This window comes from Schistocerca nitens, chromosome 4 (assembly GCF_023898315.1).
Source record: "Schistocerca nitens isolate TAMUIC-IGC-003100 chromosome 4, iqSchNite1.1, whole genome shotgun sequence".
Taxonomy (NCBI): Eukaryota; Metazoa; Arthropoda; class Insecta; order Orthoptera; family Acrididae; genus Schistocerca; species Schistocerca nitens.
In genome coordinates, this window is record NC_064617.1 from 49923437 (window position 1) to 49943945 (window position 20509).

The following is a 20509-nucleotide window of genomic DNA, read 5'->3' on the forward strand; positions in this document are numbered from 1 at the left end:
GCTGGCGACGACTCGATGGAACCGGATCCGCCTCCTGCCGGTTGTAGCGTTGTTCCCTCGCAACCTGGCCTTCCGCGGCCGTCGAGGTGACCAGCTCTTCCCCCGTCTCGTTCCCCCCCTTTTTGACTAGCGATGGCCTTGTTACATTGGAACATCAGAGGTATTCGATCTAATCGGGAGGAATTACAACTGCTCCTCCACCTGCACTGTCCGCTCGTCCTTGGTCTCCAGGACACCAAGTTGCGCCCGACTGACCGTATTGCCTTTACCCACTATACCTCGGAGCGGTATGACCTCACCCCTGTGGACGGTATCCCAGCTCATGGTGGGGTCATGTTGCTCGTTCGGGACGATGTCTATTACCATCCCATCCCATTGACCACCCCACTCCAAGCAATAGCTGTCCGTATTACTCTTTCTGCTTTTACTTTTTCAGTTTGTACCATCTACACTCCATCGTCATCTGCTGCTAGTCGGGCTGACATGATGCACCTGATCGTTCAGCTTCCCCCGCCGTTTTTATTGTTTGGCGACTTCAATGCCCATCATCCCCTTTGGGGTTCTCCTGCATCCTGTCAAAGAGGCTCACTCTTGGCGGATGTCTTCAACCATCTCAATCTTGTCTGCCTCAATACTGGCGCCCCGACTTTCCTCTCGGACTCTACTCATACCTACTCCCACTTGGACCTCTCGATCTGTTCTACCACTCTTGCCCGTCGGTTCGAGTGGTATGTCCTTTCTGACACCTATTCGAGCGACCACTTCCCCTGTGTCGTTCGTCTCCTGCACCACACCCCATCCCCACGTCCTTCGAGCTGGAACATACCGAAATCTGACTGGGGACTTCACTCCTCCCTGGCGACCTTTCCGGACCACGATTTTCTCAGTTGTGACAGTCAGGTCGAATACCTCACGGCTGTTATCATCAATGCTGCCGAACGTTCCATTCCTCGTACTACCTCTTCTTCACGTCGCGTTTCCGTCCCCTGGTGGAACGAGGCTTGTAGGGACGCTATCCGTGCTCGACGACGTGCTTTACGCACATTTCGCCGCCATCCTACGTTGGCGAATTGTATTGGACAGCAAAAAAGCTTGTTGGGCCTCTTTCACCAGCTCCTTTAACAGTTTTACTCCCTCTTCTGTCGTATGGGGTGGCCTGCGCCGGCTGTCGGGCATTAAGGCCCACTCCTCGGTACCTGGCCTGACCTCAGGTAATGCGGTCCTCGTTGATCCTGTTGCTGTCTCCAACGCCTTCGGCCGGTTTTTCGCGGAGGTTTCAAGCTCCGCCCATTACCACCGTGCCTTCCTTCACAGGAAAGAGGCAGAAGAGGCTCGGCGACCTTCCTTCCACTCGCTGAATCTGGAAACTTATAATGCCCCCTTTACTATGCGGGAACTCGAACGTGCGCTTGCACTGTCCCGGTCCTCTGCTCCGGGGCCAGATGCCATTCACGTTCAGATGCTGGCACACCTTTCTCCGGCGGGCAAAAGCTTCCTTCTTCGTACCTACAATCGCGTCTGGACCGAAGGTCAGGTCCCCATGCGTTGGCGTGACGCCGTCGTTGTTCCTCTACCCAAACCCGGGAAGGATAGACACATTCCTTCTAGTTACCGCCCCATTCTTACAAGCTGTGTCTGTAAGGTGATGGAGCGCATGGTTCATGCTCGGTTAGTTTGGATTCTTGAATCTCGACGGCTACTTACTAATGTCCAATGCGGCTTTCGTCGCCGCCGCTCCGCTGTTGACCACCTTGTGACCTTGTCGACATTCATCATGAACAACTTTTTGCGAAGGCGCCAAACGGTAGCCGTGTTCTTCGATTTGGAGAAGGCTTATGATACCTGTTGGAGAGGAGGTATCCTCCGCACTATGCACAGGTGGGGCCTACGCGGTCGCCTGCCCCTTTTTATTGATTCCTTTTTAACGGATCGAAAGTTTAGGGTACGTGTGGGTTCCGTATTGTCCGACGTCTTCCTCCAGGAGAACGGAGTGCCTCAGGGCTCCGTCTTGAGCGTAGCCCTTTTTGCCATCGCGATCAATCCAATTATGGATTGCATTCCACCTAATGTCTCAGGCTCTCTCTTTGTCGATGACTTCGCGATCTACTGCAGTGCCCAGAGAACATGCCTCCTGGAGCGCTGCCTTCAGCGTTGTCTAGACAGCCTCTACTCATGGAGCGTGGCAAATGGCTTCCGGTTCTCTGAAGAGAAGACGGTTTGTATCAACTTTTGGCGATATAAAGCGTTCCTTCCGCCACCCTTACATCTCGGTCCCGTTGTTCTCCCCTTCGTGGAAACAACTAAGTTTCTAGGGCTCACACTGGACAGGAAACTGTGTTGGTCTCCGCACGTCTCTTATTTGGCGGCTCGTTGTACACGTTCCCTTAATGTCCTCAGAGTTCTTAGTGGTTCGTCTTGGGGAGCGGATCGCACTGTCCTGCTTCGCTTGTATCGGTCCATAGTCCGATCGAAGCTGGATTATGGGAGCTTCGTCTACTCGTCTGCTCGGCCATCCCTCTTACGCCGTCTCAACTCCATCCACCATCGGGGGTTACGTCTTGCGACCGGAGCCTTCTACACTAGTCCTGTCGAGAGTCTTTATGCTGAAGCTGCCGAATTACCATTGACCTACCGGCGTGACGTACTGCTGTGTCAGTATGCCTGCCGGCTGTTGTCTATGCCCGACCACCCCTCTTACCAGTCCTTCTTCGCCGATTCTCTCGACCGTCAGTACGGGTTGTATGTGTCTGCCCTGCTGCCCCCCGGAGTCCGCTTCCGTCGCCTGCTTCAACAATTGGATTTTGCCGTCCCTACCACCTTCAGAGAGGGTGAGAGCCCGACACCACCTTGGCTCCAGGCTCCGGTTCATATTTATCTCGACCTCAGCTCACTCCCGAAGGAGGGTACTCCGGCTACAGTGTATTGCTCACGGTTTGTCGAACTTCGTGCTCGACTTGCCGGTCACACCTTTATTTACACCGATGGCTCCAAAACTGACGATGGTGTCGGCTGTGCCTTTGTCGTCGGGGCCGCCACCTTTAAATACCGGCTCCTCGACCAGCGTTCCAGCTTTACGGCCGAGCTTTTTGCTCTCCATCAGGCCGTTCAGTATGCCCGCCGCCACCGCCATTCATCGTATGTACTCTGCTCTGACTCACTCAGAGCTCTTCAGAGCCTTGGAGCTCCCTATCCGGTCCATCCCTTGATTCAACGGATACAGCAGTCCCTCCATTCTTTTGCTGATAATGGTTCTCCTGTCAGCTTTCTGTGGGTTCCCGGACATGTAGGAGTGCCTGGGAATGAGGCTGCGGATGCTGCAGCCAAGGCTGCAGTTCTCCTGCCTCGGCCAGCCTCCTATTGTGTCCCGTCATCTGACGTTCGTGGGGATGTTTGTAAGAGGCTTGTGTCGTTGTGGTAGGATGCTTGGTCATCCCTCCAAGGAAACAAGCTCCGGGCAGTAAAACCGCTCCCAACTGCTTGGACAACCTCCTCCCGACCATCTCGGCGAGAGGAGGTCCTTCTGACCAGGTTGCGGATTGGGCATTGCCGGTTTAGCCACCGCTACCTGCTTTCCGGTGACCCAGCCCCGCAGTGCCCTTGTGGTCAGGCATTAACAGTGCGCCATGTTTTATTGTCGTGTCCCCGCTTTAGTCAATCTCGTGTTGTCCTGTCCCTGCCATCTACTTTACTAGATATTTTAGCTGATGACGCTCGAGCAGCTGCTCGTGTCCTGCGTTTTATAACTTTGACTGGCTTGTCCAAAGACATCTAACCTTTTTACTTATTTTATCTGCATCTTTGTCAGGTCTTTCTGGTGTCCCCCCATTCTCTTGAGTTTTACTAGATTCGATGTGCTCTAACAACAGTGACTGGGCGCTAATCACCTCAGTAGTTGAGCGCCTTTAAAGAGAGAGATATTTGCAACGGAGCCGTTAAATTTAGAGTGCTGGTACTCCGTTAACAGGACGCTGCCCGCGTTACAAATCAGTGCTGTTCATTTGAGCACCGGGCAGCCACGTGGGCTGCACGCGGCAGCGTGTCGCACGGCACGCCAGAGCACGCCCGCGCGCACCTGTTGCGTGTCCCGCGCCCGCCGCCCGCCGCCCGCCGTGCTCTCTCGTAGAGTGCGCCATCTCTCACCCCGAAGACGCCACCCAGCAAACAACAGAAAAGTGGCCGGTCCTACGTAACTGCATTAGCGGCACACTTTTAGGGTGAGAGAAGTTACATGGTGTAGAATCATCCTCGAGGTTTCAAAATAGAACGTGGGAGAAAAAAAAAATGTACCTTTGAAAAGAAGACTCATAACTCAACATTTTTTCTCTAAAAACTCAATTTGTATCTTACGTTGTTTCGGTGGAATCATAAAAATTCCCTTCTTGCAGTTAACCATTTGAACAACGCTTAGCAAAGAAAAAGTAAGTTTGTAAGATTACAAATACGCTTTTTAATGCTGCAATGAAGAAAAAAGCTTTATATTACCCTTTTATTTTTAAATGTATATTCGTGTAATGTCATAGACGTTACTATAATGAGCACACGACACTAGTAAACTGAAACACATCCTGTAATGCATGAATCAGTTTTTTTTAAATCTTGGGATAAAATAATTCTCGCCTATGAGAACTATGCAATAGAAAATAAATTTAACGTCAAACAGAGCAAAGCGAATGGTGTTTGTAATCCACATACTTTATGTACGAAAAAGCCAAGAAATGTCTGTTCTTCTCTAAAAACAAAAGTTTAGGAAGCGAGGCCTTCTGCTTCTTGTACTCACTTCTGTTGTCTCACGGCAATTGATTAGAGGTAGTGGTGAGTCATCAGTGTAAAAGCAGATAATTCTTGAATAATAAGTGTTACTTTTCGGTTAAAGGTGTCTGCAATCATTTGTTGAATCCAAGGAATATCTTAACTTTTAGCATGAGTTTCACATGACACACATTGAGACCAAACGGGCGACAGCTTAGCGCGTCGTGTCGTTTAAGTACTACGTGCATATAAAATGGAACCTTTGGATTCTTTACTGAGAAATCCGATTCTGTACGTATTACCACCTTTTATATGGAAGTTATTATAATATTTTCACGGTCAGTGCCTTCCAACAATGACGATGTACAATAGCCACCAGGACCTGCTACACTAAGAAGAAAAGAAACGCATACGTAAATCATTAAATGTACTGAAATATAATAGCTGGAGATATTTTTTATGTTTGTTAAAGTCGTAGCCGCATCGTGCTATCGCGTTATTAACGTCTGTTTACAGACGCAAGCTTTTCTGAAGCTCCTGCATACTCTGACATTAAGCAATGATACGTTACAGCTCGTTCCAGCAACTATCAAACTGCGATACAAATCTAACAAAAAATTGTCCATACTGCCAGAACTTCTCCGCGTCACTTTAGCTTGGTACAGTTATTCTTTCCATCTTACCTTAGAAACAACAGCTGCTACAGTTGTTGGCTTGCGCGATTTCCTAGACAGTGAGTGGTAATGGCAGTGGCTTGGTCCAACGAACATTTGGTGTTACACCGTGGACCAGCCATGGTCTCACAGTCTACCCATCAGAGCTAACCGCAACAGACCGTCTAACGAAGTCCACTACAAATACGTACATAAACAAATATTTTACTCCAACCCTCCGGACGGGGTGGCCGAGCGGTTCTAGGCGCTACAGTCTGGAACCGCGTGACCGCTACGGTCGCAGGTTCGAATCCTGCCTCAGCATGGATGTGTGTGATGTCGTTAGGTTAGTTAGGTTTAAGTAGTTCTAATTTGAAGGGGATCGGTGACCTCAGAAGTTAAGTCCCATAGTGCTTAGAGACATTTGAACCATACTCCAAGCCTTCTTGCACGTGGTTCTAGAATTGACTTACTTTCTCCTAATTACTCACCATTCATCACACTTTTGGCAGAATTTGACTTATTTTGATTTGAAAAACCCAGTACAAATTTTTGTTGAAAATGGAGTGTGCCGGCCGGTGTGGCCGTGCGGTTCTACGCGCGTCAGTCTGGAACCGCGAGATCGCTACGGTCGCAGGTTCGAATCCTGCCTCGGGCGTGGATGTGTGTGATGTCCTTAGGTTAGTTAGGATTAAGTAGTTCTAGGGGACTGATGACCTCAGTCCCATAGTGCTCAGAGCCATTTGAAGCAAAATGGAGTCTGGTAAATTGATTTTTCCAAAGGCAAAAATTGTTTTCCTAATTCCCTACGTATGTCAGCAACATTTCCTTCATAATAACATGTTTTACTCCTTAGAGTCATAGCCGGCCGAAGTGGCCGTGCGGTTAAAGGCGCTGCAGTCTGGAACCGTAAGACCGCTACGGTCGCAGGTTCGAATCCTGCCTCGGGCATGGATGTTTGTGATGTCCTTAGGTTAGTTAGGTTTAACTAGTTCTAAGTTCTAGGGGACTAATGACCTCAGCAGTTGAGTCCCATAGTGCTCAGAGCCATTTGAACCTTAGAGTCATACTTTACTTGCTCCTTTTAATAATTCTTTTGCCGTTAATTGCAGCGCTTCGCTTCAACATAAACGTGTGAGCTTGCAGCCCTTATATTGTGTTTTGAGAATGGAAACATGCTCCAAATTGGTTGTATTTTTTTATTATCCGTGCAAATGGCCAGTTTCAACCGTAGGACATTTTTAACCACCTTTAATCTTTTCAAAAATGGTGAAGATTGTTTATACATAAACTGTCTATATGCTCTCGCATGTACATTTGCTTTATAGCCCAAGTTACCTACATATCGTAAGCTTCCAGCTTCATTTTGGATTGTGATACATCACAGGTATACGTGGACCGGTATGGATTGTATTTTTATGCGTATGTGGCACAAAAACTATATAATATTCTACATGATTACGTTCATTAGCCGATACAAACAGGAAGCTGCAATATCATAGTGTAAGCACAGGTCTTATAATACGACGAAGGATGTTTGAATCGTATCTGTGAATGGTAGGTAACAGCGGCGCAATATTCACTGTCCGTCATTCTCAGTGTGCTGTCCTATTAAAATTAATGGATCGAAATTCATATGTCACGCCACATCTAAGGAGTTACAGTACAGAATCCAAACTACAGAAGATAAGTCGGGCCTTTTAAATAGGTGTGCTAGTCAGTCTATAAAATAAAACAATACTGATTTTGTAGCAAATACGGTCAGGTGGTACATTAGAATCAGTAACAAATATACACTGGTGCATTTTTATTGTTATAATAAAACTGTAAACTATAGTTGGCTTACACCATATAAGTACAGTTATTTTACACTGTATTTCAGTACAGATGTTGGAACTCACAGGCATTATGTGAAGGAGGAGGGACCTGCTTTGGATTGCCTGTATGGGTCATCTAAATTACCGTGCAACTTAATTCAAAATGGAAGTGTTAGCTACAGTTTTGAGGAAAATAGTCTCATTCAGAGCACACACTTTTAAGTCATATACTACTACCAGATTCGTAGCTCGTACATCATGTCTCAGGTTACACGTACAAAAGTATCATTCATTGTCATGTTAACCCCACCAAAATAAGCCTGACAGCCTCATGGGAAATATTACCCAGACTATAAGCTAAAACCTCCGTTATAAACTTATTAACAGAAGGAACAGAACAGTTTAAACCAACATAAGGTTGTGAGTGGAAGTGTCCAGGAGGGAAAATTGTATCCCACAGCTTCTCCAGTCCGGAGTGCCGAGTTACAAACAACTGCTTCAAAAGTTCGTTATGTGGGTCAGTTAAACGTATACATACGAAATACAAATACTCAGAAAGCTACTGTTCAGGACTGAACACATGTGGTCGCTATCAGGCACCAGCTCGGCCCCTACTAACCACCGGCCAGTAATTTACGGTAATCGCGTGTCAGGTTATCTCCGCTAGGGACTTCGTGTGTGTGTGTGTGTGTGTGTGTGTGTGTGTGTGTTGCTGTCCTCAATACGATTTCATCATCATCGACGTGAAAGTCACCGAGGTACCGGCAAATAAAAGGACTTCCACCAGACGGCTGAACTCCTCAGCAGAGGACACCCGGCCAGATACGCCGCACGCACATTCCCTTTCTTGCGTGACATGTGCGTAGACATGTGGTGCAACATTGTTTCCGGAAACATTTAACTGCGACAAAATGCAGAACTGCTAGTGTGTCGCGTTCAGAAGATGGATTATCACCCCGTTGAAATGGTTTCCATAATGTTTCTGCTCCATCACCGTATGTTGGTAAGTTGCGAGAAGCGACTTCTGCAGAAAATGTCACTTACGTTTCCACCGGTAAGAGCGAGTCATGGTCTTTCTTTCTTTCATAATGTGTCTTAACAAACTGCTTGAAAAAATAAAAAAATTACTGTAATAATTGTGAACTATGGACTTATCGTGTCCGCTACCGCACATACACTCCTGGAAATTGAAATAAGAACACCGTGAATTCATTGTCCCAGGAGGGGGAAACTTTATTGACACATTCCTGGGGTCAGTTACATCACATGGACAGAACCACAGGCACATAGACACAGGCAACAGAGCATGCACAATGTCGGCACTAGTACAGTGTATATCCACCTTTCGCAGCAATGCAGGCTGCTATTCTCCCATGGAGACGATCGTAGAGATGCTGGATGTAGTCCTGTGGAACGGCTTGCCATGCCATTTCCACCTGGCGCCTCAGTTGGACCAGCGTTCGTGCTGGACGTGCAGACCGCGTGAGACGACGCTTCATCCAGTCCCAAACATGCTCAATGGGGGACAGATCCGGAGATCTTGCTGGCCAGGGTAGTTGACTTACACCTTCTAGAGCACGTTGGGTGGCACGGGATACATGCGGACGTGCATTGTCCTGTTGGAACAGCAAGTTCCCTTGCCGGTCTACGAATGGTAGAGCGATGGGTTCGATGACGGTTTGGATGTACCGTGCACTATTCAGTGTCCCCTCGACGATCACCAGTGGTGTACGGCCAGTGTAGGAGATCGCTCCCCACACCATGATGCCGGGTGTTGGCCCTGTGTGCCTCGGTCGTATGCAGTCCTGATTGTGGCGCTCACCTGCACGGCGCCAAACACGCATACGACCATCATTGGCACCAAGGCAGAAGCGACTCTCATCGCTGAAGACGACACGTCTCCATTCGTCCCTCCATTCACGCCTGTCGCGACACCACTGGAGGCGGGCTACACGATGTTGGGGCGTGAGCGGAAGACGGCCTAACGGTGTGCGGGACCGTAGCCCAGCTTCATGGAGACGGTTGCGAATGGTCCTCGCCGATACCCCAGGAGCAACAGTGTCCCTAATTTGCTGGGAAGTGGCGGTGCGGTCCCCTACGGCACTGCGTAGGATCCTACGGTCTTGGCGTGCATCCGTGCGTCGCTGCGGTCCGGTCCCAGATCGACGGGCACGTGCACCTTCCGCCGACCACTGGCGACAACATCGATGTACTGTGGAGACCTCACGCCCCACGTGTTGAGCAATTCGGCGGTACGTCCACCCGGCCTCCCGCATGCCCACTATACGCCCTCGCTCAAAGTCCGTCAACTGCACATACGGTTCACGTCCACGCTGTCGCGGCATGCTACCAGTGTTAAAGACTGCGATGGAGCTCCGTATGCCACGGCAAACTGGCTGACACTGACGGCGGCGGTGCACAAATGCTGCGCAGCTAGCGCCATTCGACGGCCAACACCGCGGTTCCTGGTGTGTCCGCTGTGCCGTGCGTGTGATCATTGCTTGTATAGCCCTCTCGCAGTGTCCGGAGCAAGTATGGTGGGTCTGACACACCGGTGTCAATGTGTTCTTTTTTCCATTTCCAGGAGTGTATATCACGAAGCCATGAGCAGTTGCTGTCTCTCTTAAAACCAGATTCTAAGTTCCGGATTACCGTGCATCGTACGCGACATTCCACTGGAGGCGCTCATTTCCTTCACCAGAGCATAATCTACCACTCGTCTCATTCCTTGAGGAAATCAGAAAATAAGAAATAGAAAAAAATAAGGAAGTAAATCCTGATTCACACTTTGAGACAACTCCCCAATTAGCTGGACAGTAGAAGTTACATCAACAGCTGCTAATGCAAATTAAATAATGAAGTCAACGTGACAATGTAACCCAAAATTAGCTCCGTTGGCTCGGGCACAAAGACCACACATGCTGGAGCCCAGAAGAATAGCCTCAAACAGCATCAAAGTGAATTAACATCAGTGTAAAATTCTGTACTGTTTTTAAGCAAGAAGCTCAGAAGAAGCAAACCACAGGTAAAGAGAGCATTTATGGCCTACTATAAAACGTAGGCCTTACTTCGATAAAGAAATTTCTGAGATGAATGTTAGGGACTGCAATCTATGATGGTGAGTCATGAACAATTAGGTACGCAGTATGTTGTATCGTTGTCAAATTGGATGTTCCAGGTGTCCCATTACGGGTGAAATTCTGTCATCTTGTCACTGAACTAGTTAGACCGAAGAGGAAGCAAGTAGCGTTGCATAAGTCGCCTCGATGATTGATTTCACATTTGAGTGTCTTGGGACATGGGATGCATCGCAACGAATTTGATCCACGTCCTTTCTCGATACTAAGAACAATGCAAGAAAATGCGGAGGAACAGTACTACGCACTTCAGCAAAAAAGTTGTTTTGACATGTAAGCTAAAACCATCTGCACTTAAGACTGCTGCTTTTTATCTCTTTTCTGTACTAAACCATTCTGAATGTAAAACTGTGAACCTCGAAGTTCAGCCGCAAATATCACAGAGATGATTGTCCCCGATTCCTCGCCTCATCGAGTTATTGTCCCCAGTGGTTACGAAATTGTGAGCTTGAGAAGGGAAATTCGTGTTAAATGTGCATAACACTGCCAATTTCTATTAGTAAGCAAAAGTACAGCATTAACATGGAATGTACCATCATTATGAACAATGACTTCTATTTTTACAGTTCAAAAACTTATGGTGTGTCCATTTCTTGGAAAAGCAGCCATCACACAGCTTTAGGATTTTTCCTCTCCATTAGTCGCAGTAGGGTTGAAAGCAGTGCAGCCAGCACACCTGTTAGACAGTTCTTTGTTTCTACTTATTTCTCCATATACACACATAATTTACTAGGTTCTTTACTGTGTAGTGATTTCAGTAATCCAGTAAACCGGTGATTGCAATCATTGTCATCGTAATCACCACAAATACTGAAAACACTCGATACCTTCGGTGTACTTGTGTTCCGTCCTTACTTCTGGCTTTCTTTCTCTTACTTGCCAGCTGCTCAGTAACTTTCACATTCTTGTTCATCAACCAAGTCTGTCGCGTCTCTTCATTCCTTACGATCTTCTTCACCGCAGATTCTTCTAGCGTCCTTTTCACGGACATGCATGTTAAAATTTGTAGGTGTTGTGATTTTTCTCCTCGTCTTTTTCTTGACTTTTGGTATACAAATTGATGAAATTTCGCTAAAAAGAATTTCTTTGTATGTAGATGGTTTTGGATACTACTGGGTAATAGCTTGGAACAAAATGTGGAGTGAGACGACGATAATATTCGTACAATGAAAAAATTTCGACCGTAAAATCGATTTACAAAGCCCATCATTAGGTAGTAAAATAGTATTTACAAATACTACCATTTGTTTAATTTGTTGAAATACGGAGTATTGTACACACGTGTAGCCTTTCAGTGACCATTACAAAATACTGAAATCAGATTATATATGTTAAACTGTTATATCTAAGGGGGGAAATGCATGTAATGATACAATGAATTATATTTTAGAATAACATATTCAGATAAACATCATTTAGTAATGACTGTAAGCTCACCTTGCTATTTTTCTGTCTGCAGTGACTCATCTCCTAGCGCGAATGGTGCCTGTCTTCCTTTTCCTGTTCGTTATCTGCAGGACCAAGTAGAGGGCAGGAGTAGCCATAGCAGTCGCCCAGTTTATCGGGATCCTCAAATACTCAATGTGTACGATTACCCCCTGTGCAAAATTACCCAATTCTGCCTTACCATTGACACTCCAGATCTCTTCTGGAGAGCAGGAAATTCTGATTGAAGTACGTAAATTTGACCATGGACTTACTGTATGAAGCTAATAAAGGAAAGAAATTTCTTAAATGGGCCTGCAATAATAGTAGATATCTTATCAATAAAACAATGTAGATCGCTTAATATATTACTTTATTTATTACGTCGCTCCGGCTACTGCCATCGTCAGATCTGTAATTACTATTGAAAGACAATAATATGAGAGGTGGTTTGCCATTCATTATCAGTCTGCAGTAGACAAGAACTTAAAACGCTATAGCTTTTTGAAAAAAGTTCATTCACCAAAACTCGGAAAATGTAAAACATCGTTCGGTGACAGTCAAATGAAACCTATGCCTAATCGACACATCAGCTCTCAACATTGCTCAAAAAGTAATTCTCCATTGAGAACTGGGAAATAATAGAGAAAAAAACTGTTGCCGCGCTAGTGCTAGCAGCCGGCCACTGTGGCCCTGCGGTTCTAGGCGCTTCAGTCGGGAATCACGCGGCTGCTACGGTCGCAGGTTCGAATCCTGCCTCGGGCATCGATGTGTATGATGTCATTAGGTCAGTTAGGTTTAAGTAGTTCTAAGTCTAGGGGACTGATGACCTCTTGGAGCCATTTTGAACTAGTGCTAGCTCTCGATTGGCAGTAGTATCTTTATATTTTGGATAAATGGCAGCATCGGACGTAAAGACTGAAATCCTTTGTTACTGATCGATTTCTGTCATTTTATGACCATCTTCAGTGCAGTGCAGTACTTGGATCGGCAACTGATAAGGTCACAAGAGAGGCTCTTCCGTAATTTCAAATTTATTGTATGCTGTGAAAGTGAAGATATCTATTGGAAGTAATCATCACATGTTACACCTCACAGAAAATGTTGTGTCATTATGAAATGGGCCTACAACGTTCGAAAGTTTGCAGTTAGGTGGTCACAGCGTCACCGAAATCGATCTGCAAAGAAAGGATTTCAATCTTTACGATCGATGCTGCCATTTATCCAAAAGTATACTGACAATAATACGGTCGTGGTGCACACGGTTCCAATGGAATTAGACATCAAATAGTTCTCTGTAAGAAAAAAATTTTTGAGCCAAATTGACAGTTGACGGCCTTCTGATGTTTAGTTTTGGGGAGTTAACTTTTAAAAACTGCTTTCACCTTTAACTTTTCGTCCTTTGTAGCCTGGTAACGTATAATAGACACGTGTCATTCTTACGTTCTTTTAATCTTAACTACTCATCTGATGATAACAGGAGCCGCAGCGACGTGATAAATAAAATAATGTGTCAGGCGGTCTAGAGGGCTTTATTCACAACACGCCGCCCGGATGGAGTGCTGCACAAGCAGTTGACGCCAAACATGAATGGCGACGGGGCCGGACGAGTTGGCCCGGCGCCGAGGTGGGCGTGTCGGGCGAGGCGCGGTGCTGCCGCCGAGGCTCCACAGGTGCCGGGGGCGGGGGCGGCGGGGACGGGAACCGCGGACCCCGAGCCTGGAAGCCCCGCCGCGCCGCGCCGCGCCGGCCTCGGCCGGTATCGATCTGAGCCGCCGGAGCCGCCGCCGCCGCCGCCGCCGCCGCCACCGGGCCACGCCCCGCTCCACCCACCGCCCCCAGCTGCAGCACCTGAGGGCTGCTCGCCTGTGCACCACCACTAACGTAGCGCCACGTGGACTCTCTTCCCAAGTACACGTCTAGCGCCACGAAGATTTTTACTACTGCTGCATGGTTACTTTTCTACCGGAGCGAAAGTAAACATCTTCTGTGCCACAAGGCTGCGTATTTGGACCCGATAAATGCTCTCAACATAAATAAACGATTTATCAACCAGGATCAGCGGCAGTGTAAGGCAGTTCTCTGTCATTGTCGTTGACTATAGGAAGTACCTGATCTACATTTACGTAAATACCTCGGAGGGTAATCCTCTAACAATGCCAGTAATTTCCTTTTCTGAGCCACTCCCAAGGGAAAACCGACAGCCTGTATGCTTCCTTACGAGCTCTGTTTCCTTTAATGTTGCCTCTGGTGTTCTCATGCGAGATTTGTCTTCGTGACAACAGGATGTCCTGCAGCCCATCGCAAATGCCTGTTCTCTAAACATTCTCAATAGTGTTTCGCGGAAACAGGGATTTCCACTTGACTTCACAGAGCATCTCCGTAATACTCGCACTTTGATCGAAACTACCGGTAACAAATTTAGCAGCACGCCTCTAAATTGCTTCGATATCTTCCTTTAATCTGATCTGTTGGGGAGCCGCCAATTTCTTTTTGCAGGTCATTCAGTTTGTCTCTTAAAACTCAATGTCGCCTGCATACAAAACGCACTAAATCGTCCCTATATATATTTAGATCAGATATAGCATATCCGATGAAACATATAGTTGGAATAAATGCAGAATTTAATCGAGAGACAAATTTAGCATTTGTTGGTCTGGCAAAAGCCTTCAACAAGAAAAACAGTCGATTATAAGCAAGAAATGAGGACATCCACTGCGTCTTTTAAAAAAATTTCAGAAGGCTGCACGAAAATACCTAGTGATCAGCCAGAACAATGCGGCCACCGACCTACTTTCGATATAAAGACGACAGCAGGGGGCGTCACATGACGAGGAATGACCGCTCGTCACACACAGGCACGGTGCGTGTAGTATCAGTGAACGTGCTGTCCGTGTGTAGAATGGGGAATGCGCGGGACATATCGGACTCTGACCGCGGGCATACTGTGCTGGTCCGGAGGTCGACACGAGCATATCGAGAACTGCACAACTTTTCAGGTGTTCGAGGAGTGCTGTGGTGAGTGTCTTCAACACGTGTCGAAACCAAGGTGACATCACGTCCGGACGTAGTGGTGTTGGGAGGCTGCACCTCGTTACACATGTCGGACGTCGTAGGCTGTGCAGACTGGTAAAACATGACAGGTGGCGAACTATGGGGGAAATAACATCGTATTTTAACGCTGGGCAGAGTAAAAGTGTGTCTGAACACACAGTGCACCGAACAGTCCTAGCGAGGGGCCTGCACAACCGACGACCCGTCCATGTGCCAATGTTGACACCGCGACATTGACAACTACGACTGAAGTGGGCACGTGACCATCGGTACAGGACGTTGGCGCAGTGGCAGAGCGCCTCCGGGTCTGATGAATCCCGTTTCCTTCTTCATCATGCTAATGGAACGGGCGGGAATCCGTCGTCTTTCAGGTGAACACCTGAACTGCGAGACGGAGACAAGCAGGCGGCGGCCCCAAAACGCTCTGGGGACACTCATATTGGCATGCATCGGTCCAGTGGAGCTCTTGCAAGGCACCATGATGGCCATCAAGTAACGTACACTGGTTGCAGACCGCGTACACCCCTCCATAATTATCACGTTTTATGACGGCAGGAGCATTTTGCAACAAGATAAAGCGTCATGTCACAAGGCCAGAAGTGTGATGGGACGGTTCAAGAAAGACAGTGGCGGGTTTCAATCGATGTGCTGCCCCATCCCCACCCCCTTCAACTCAACCCGATCACACACATCTGGGATGTGTCAGAGCTCATCACCTCTCCCCGGAATTTCCGGGAGTTAGGCGACTTGTGTGAGCACGTGTGCTGCCAGCTACCTCCAGCGACCGACCAAGCCTCACTGCTTCCATGCCCCTGACTCGTCACCGCTGTCATCCGTGCCAAAGGTGGTCATAATGTTACGACTTATCAGTGTACAGCCATTGGAGGTGTACTAAGAACTGGTTAGCAGGTTTCACTGGTTTCCACCATGCAACAATTCGCTCTACATTGGAACGCCACAGTATTAGGAAACAATATCTGTAAAGTAGCAAACACAAGACAGTTCTCCGGTGTTTCAGAGTTCTTGCATTAAACGTCTCGGGGTGATAGATCACGACGTGCTGACACGAGGAGTCGTTTCATATTTTCTGTTCCTGGGACGACGAGATTTCACTGAACTGTCACTGTCTACTAACCGTATATGCTGCAAACTACCTACCCCAGTAAACTGACAGAGTGATTTTCAGCAAGAATTTTAATTTTGCTTCGCCTACTCCCTATGATATCGAGCAGATGTGTGGATTATAGGCAACACACAAGGCATAAGGATGCCTCAAATTTTCCAACTCTGCCACCTCTCAGGGGTGTGACAAAAACAACATTAGTCATAGCGTCGCCGGGAAACGCCAGCGAACATTTTGTTTCTAACAAACGTCAAACGATGCTCCGCGTGACAACACAACACCCAGTCCCTGAGCCGGGAATCGAAGCCGGGCCCTTAGGATTGACATTCTGTCGCTCTGACCACTCAGCTACCGGAGGGCGACAGTGACGGTCATAAATATGCATGGCAATCCTGTGACAATGGATTGTTCCAAAGTTAAGTATCTCCTATTGTTCAAGTTACAATAATGTGATCTAATATTTTGCATATGTTGCACCAACAGCTCTGCCTCCTCCAGAAGTAAATCTAAGAACCCACCACAGAGTCGACGAGTGTTTTTGGTTTTTGTAAGTTATTGATCTACCAGTGAAGATGACAGATGAATCAATATTTTTTCTCATTCCAGAGATCACAAATATTATATTGAAATACGTGCAATATAATAGAAATGATGGGCCTAATGCGGTAGAGAGTAACACCAGTACGTCGCTCTGAGAGAGTAGATTAACGCTGAACTGCAATAGAACATAATCCATATAGTTTCTTACATGAAGCCATTGTTAAAGCGAAATTTTACTATCAAAATAGTGAAGTTGATTATTTTAAATTCTTGGGATCGAAGGTAGATGGAAGAGTTTGTCGGAAGTATCAAGTTCACGGTCTTCTGTAGAAACAGAAAGGTGCTCTCTTAATTATAAGAATGATCTTCACCGTGTCTCAAAATGAAACTGTAAGGCTTGTGTAGTTTGCTTACTCTCACCGTGTTACCTCGTGTGATATTAAATCTTGGGACAACTCTGCGCACTCAGGAACAATTTTCTTGTCTCAGCAAACGGCAGTAAGATTGATCAGAGGCGTCAGTTGGCGAATTTCGCATAGGCAGGTGTTCAGGTTGAAGCTGATACGAATATTACTTTTAGTAACTGGAGGCTGTCTCTGTGTCAAAACCTGTCACTAACAATGTGAAAACAAGTACTTTTAAATTCCGATTACAGTGTCTGATATAGAGTCGTCTTTGCTACCCTACTTTTAAACACGAATATAGCTGTGCAAAGTATTTTAGATGTTTCTGTATGTCCATCCACCTGATCGAGGTATTCACTTATGTAAAAAAATGGAACACCTACAGCCGTCCTTACTTTGTTATTTATGACACGAATATCAGTTTCTGTGCTTCAGTGCACCATCTTCAGGCCTCAACTGTTGTTGAGGGGGCTAGCTCCAATCGCATACACGACTCATCGGTGGCCAATTTCTATGAACTGATTTCGCAGACTACCTGCAACAACGATGTTGTGTTTCCGATCATCAACTACCCGCTGCCTGGAGAAACATTCTAAATAGAATGTGCTAAGACATGAGCCAGGGATTCATTGAACTATCACACACAAAACAACTGTTGTGTAACGGAAACTGGAACTTGTTAGAAAAATCGCATCTGTTGAATTTACATGAAATGTTGGTAATCAAAACTGTTTTAACGTTCTTTCAAAGGTTCGCTTAGGCCCTACAATAGATTTTTACATTGACAACGGATAACTCGGCTATGCTCTATCTGCACTCCAAAAATGGTAAGTAGAAATAAATCAGTTTGCCTTCTTTTATTATTAACTAAGCTGCTGTAGCAAGTGGCTTTTCTGTCCTCTTTCGGAAATGACGATCGCCACCACGGAATGCTGCAAGGAATGGCAGTGCGACTTTCTCCCAAACAATTTTTTCATTTAAACAGTGACCATAGCTCCAGTGAAATGTTCTGTAAATAAGTAAGACAGTACTTTGCAATTAGACTGAAACTCTTTAACAAGACAGAAAAAACTGACATGAACGATTACTCTTTCTCATCATCATCTTTCTCAGCGTTGTCATACACCATAATTAATGCTTTTAACAGACACTTTCTTAAATCGCGTGAAATGTACCCTTTTAGATTACTGGTAAAATATCTTTAAATTAATCTTGATGGGGAACCTAATTAGCATACAGATGACATGACGGATAATTCTCCCTGGATGCCAACACGCAAATAATATTAAGCGCAGCAGAATATTTAAGCGATAATTAATTACTAAACTAGCGCTTGCAATAAAATAAACCCAATGCAAATTGCCTTCTTTGTTTTTTTTTATAAAAAAGAAGAGCCGTCCCTCTGTTCAACCATACCAAATCTTACTTTATCCTCAGTTATGCGTCATAGGAACAGCTCAAATAAAAATCTCTGTGCGGCACATCCACCATCCAACCTCTCGCTCGGCCATGACACAAAACCCTCTCTCGTGCTCTCTGGCCCACAAATGCTTCCGACTACTTCGCTCGCCAGAGTTCTGCTCAATGATTCAACCTCTTGTAGCGTCAGAGTACGTATCACTCATGTGTGCGGCATGTAAAGACGCTCAGAGTGCTTAACATTGCAATTAAACTGTCAAATATACCAAACAAACCGTTATTTCTCATGGCATATTCACTGAAGGTTTCATTTTCAATATGCTTCGAGCAGAACTGAAGGAATTGTAGTGACATGCCTGAAGTATTCAAACCCAAGTTGATCTTGCGTTTACACTTTTTCTAATGTGCTTTAAGTAAACAATGCATTGAATCTTTCCACGACAAAGTACAGGCTGGGCAAATTTAAATTGGCACGGAAAATATTTGTAGGACTGTCGCGGAACTGACTCTTGTTGATGATACGAGGACTGCCGTCAATGAAAATAACAGAAACCGTGATTTCGATGCACCAGGAAGGTTGCTGTCACATGGCCGCATGTGAACGTCTTCCGCATGCTCTGTCCCGAGTACTTCGCCGTGTCGCCACGACTAACGGAGTGACATAAGCAGCTGTCCTAGTGACCAGTAGAAAGGCGGGACAAAATGGTACTCACGACAAAACAGCACGCCTTCAGTGCTGAGTGCTACGAAAAGCACAATTCGTACATAACATTTACGGAACTGTTTGCGCAGGAGTTTAATACTGGAAGTGTTTCGGCAAATACAAGGCCCAGCAGCAAGATGACGAAAAGTGGTAGACATTTCCAGCATCTCGTGTGATGTTCATCAACGAGGGTCAATCTTTCTGTAAATACTTTTCGGACCAGTTTCATATTGCCCACCTTGTAGAATGTCACAATAATTTAAGTCTGTTGGCATGCAAACATGAAATACTCTGGAAAGCTATCGGACATCCAACTTTGGTTATTACCCTAGCAGTCAACCATTATAAGTATCGGAAAAAACGGACTGTCAAATATGGAGTAAAACAGTATAACACACGATGTTATTTCGGGAGTGCAGCGGATAGTCATTTAGGTGGCAGCCGATGTCTGCCTTTTTTGCGTAATTTGGTTCGAGCTTATAGAACAACTTGTTACAAGTATGAAACTACTAGCTGACAAACCCGACACTGGCCATTCTGCCAATTTTCTGTTAGAAACGAAAACAAAATATGAATAGTGTCTGTAGTGTAGTATCCAAAAAATTTCATTTCCGTGTATTCGTGGAAACATCTTTGGAATTATGAAATAGTCGTAGAAAGAAATATGCATAATATACCAATGTATAAGAAACAATGTTGGACAACTTCTGTATGCTGGGCGCGGGTGCTTCGCGTGTCTCCAACGCTATTTTGTAAGCGTCTCTACGACAGCGTCTCTCCACAGCTCTAGAGACGGCTATTGTTCTTGCCTAGAGTCGTCTGCGCTTCACAGTTGAAAACTATCAAAAGCGCTGCCAGGTGTCAGGGAAACCCTTAAGTTGACTCGACTGCAGTAGCGCCTTAGCAGGCCTAGTAAAGAATAAGTTTATTAAAACTTCGTGCAAGATGTGGCATTTCTCCACGTATCACGGTATTTACAGCGTCCTATCTCTTAAACTATGTGTCGCACAATGATACATTCATGCAGGCACATTCAGTGACGTATGAGGACACTGCCTGCGAAATACGTTGCGAATAGAATTAGCAGCAAAGAAATAATAAATTTAAATGTCACGCATGATGCAGCAGTTTCTCACGCATCTCAGTGTTTATGACGTCATATCTCCTCATCTGTGACAGGTACGTGGTTCTTACCCCACAACGACCGTGCTTGACAATAAAAGGTACGTGTATCAATTTGGTTGAAATCGATCCAGTGGTTTTGAAGGAGATGTGGAAAGTACATACATTCATGCATACATCCAATTTTATAATATGTATGGATGTATATCGAGAAATCACAATTTAAATAGTCTGAGTAATGATTCAAAATTATTTTACAGTGTCCTTAATATATGTATGGAACTTTTACATATCGCTTACACACAAAATAGAACATAAAACAGGACAGCTTGGATTGTGGAGCATACAATTAGATGTAACAGT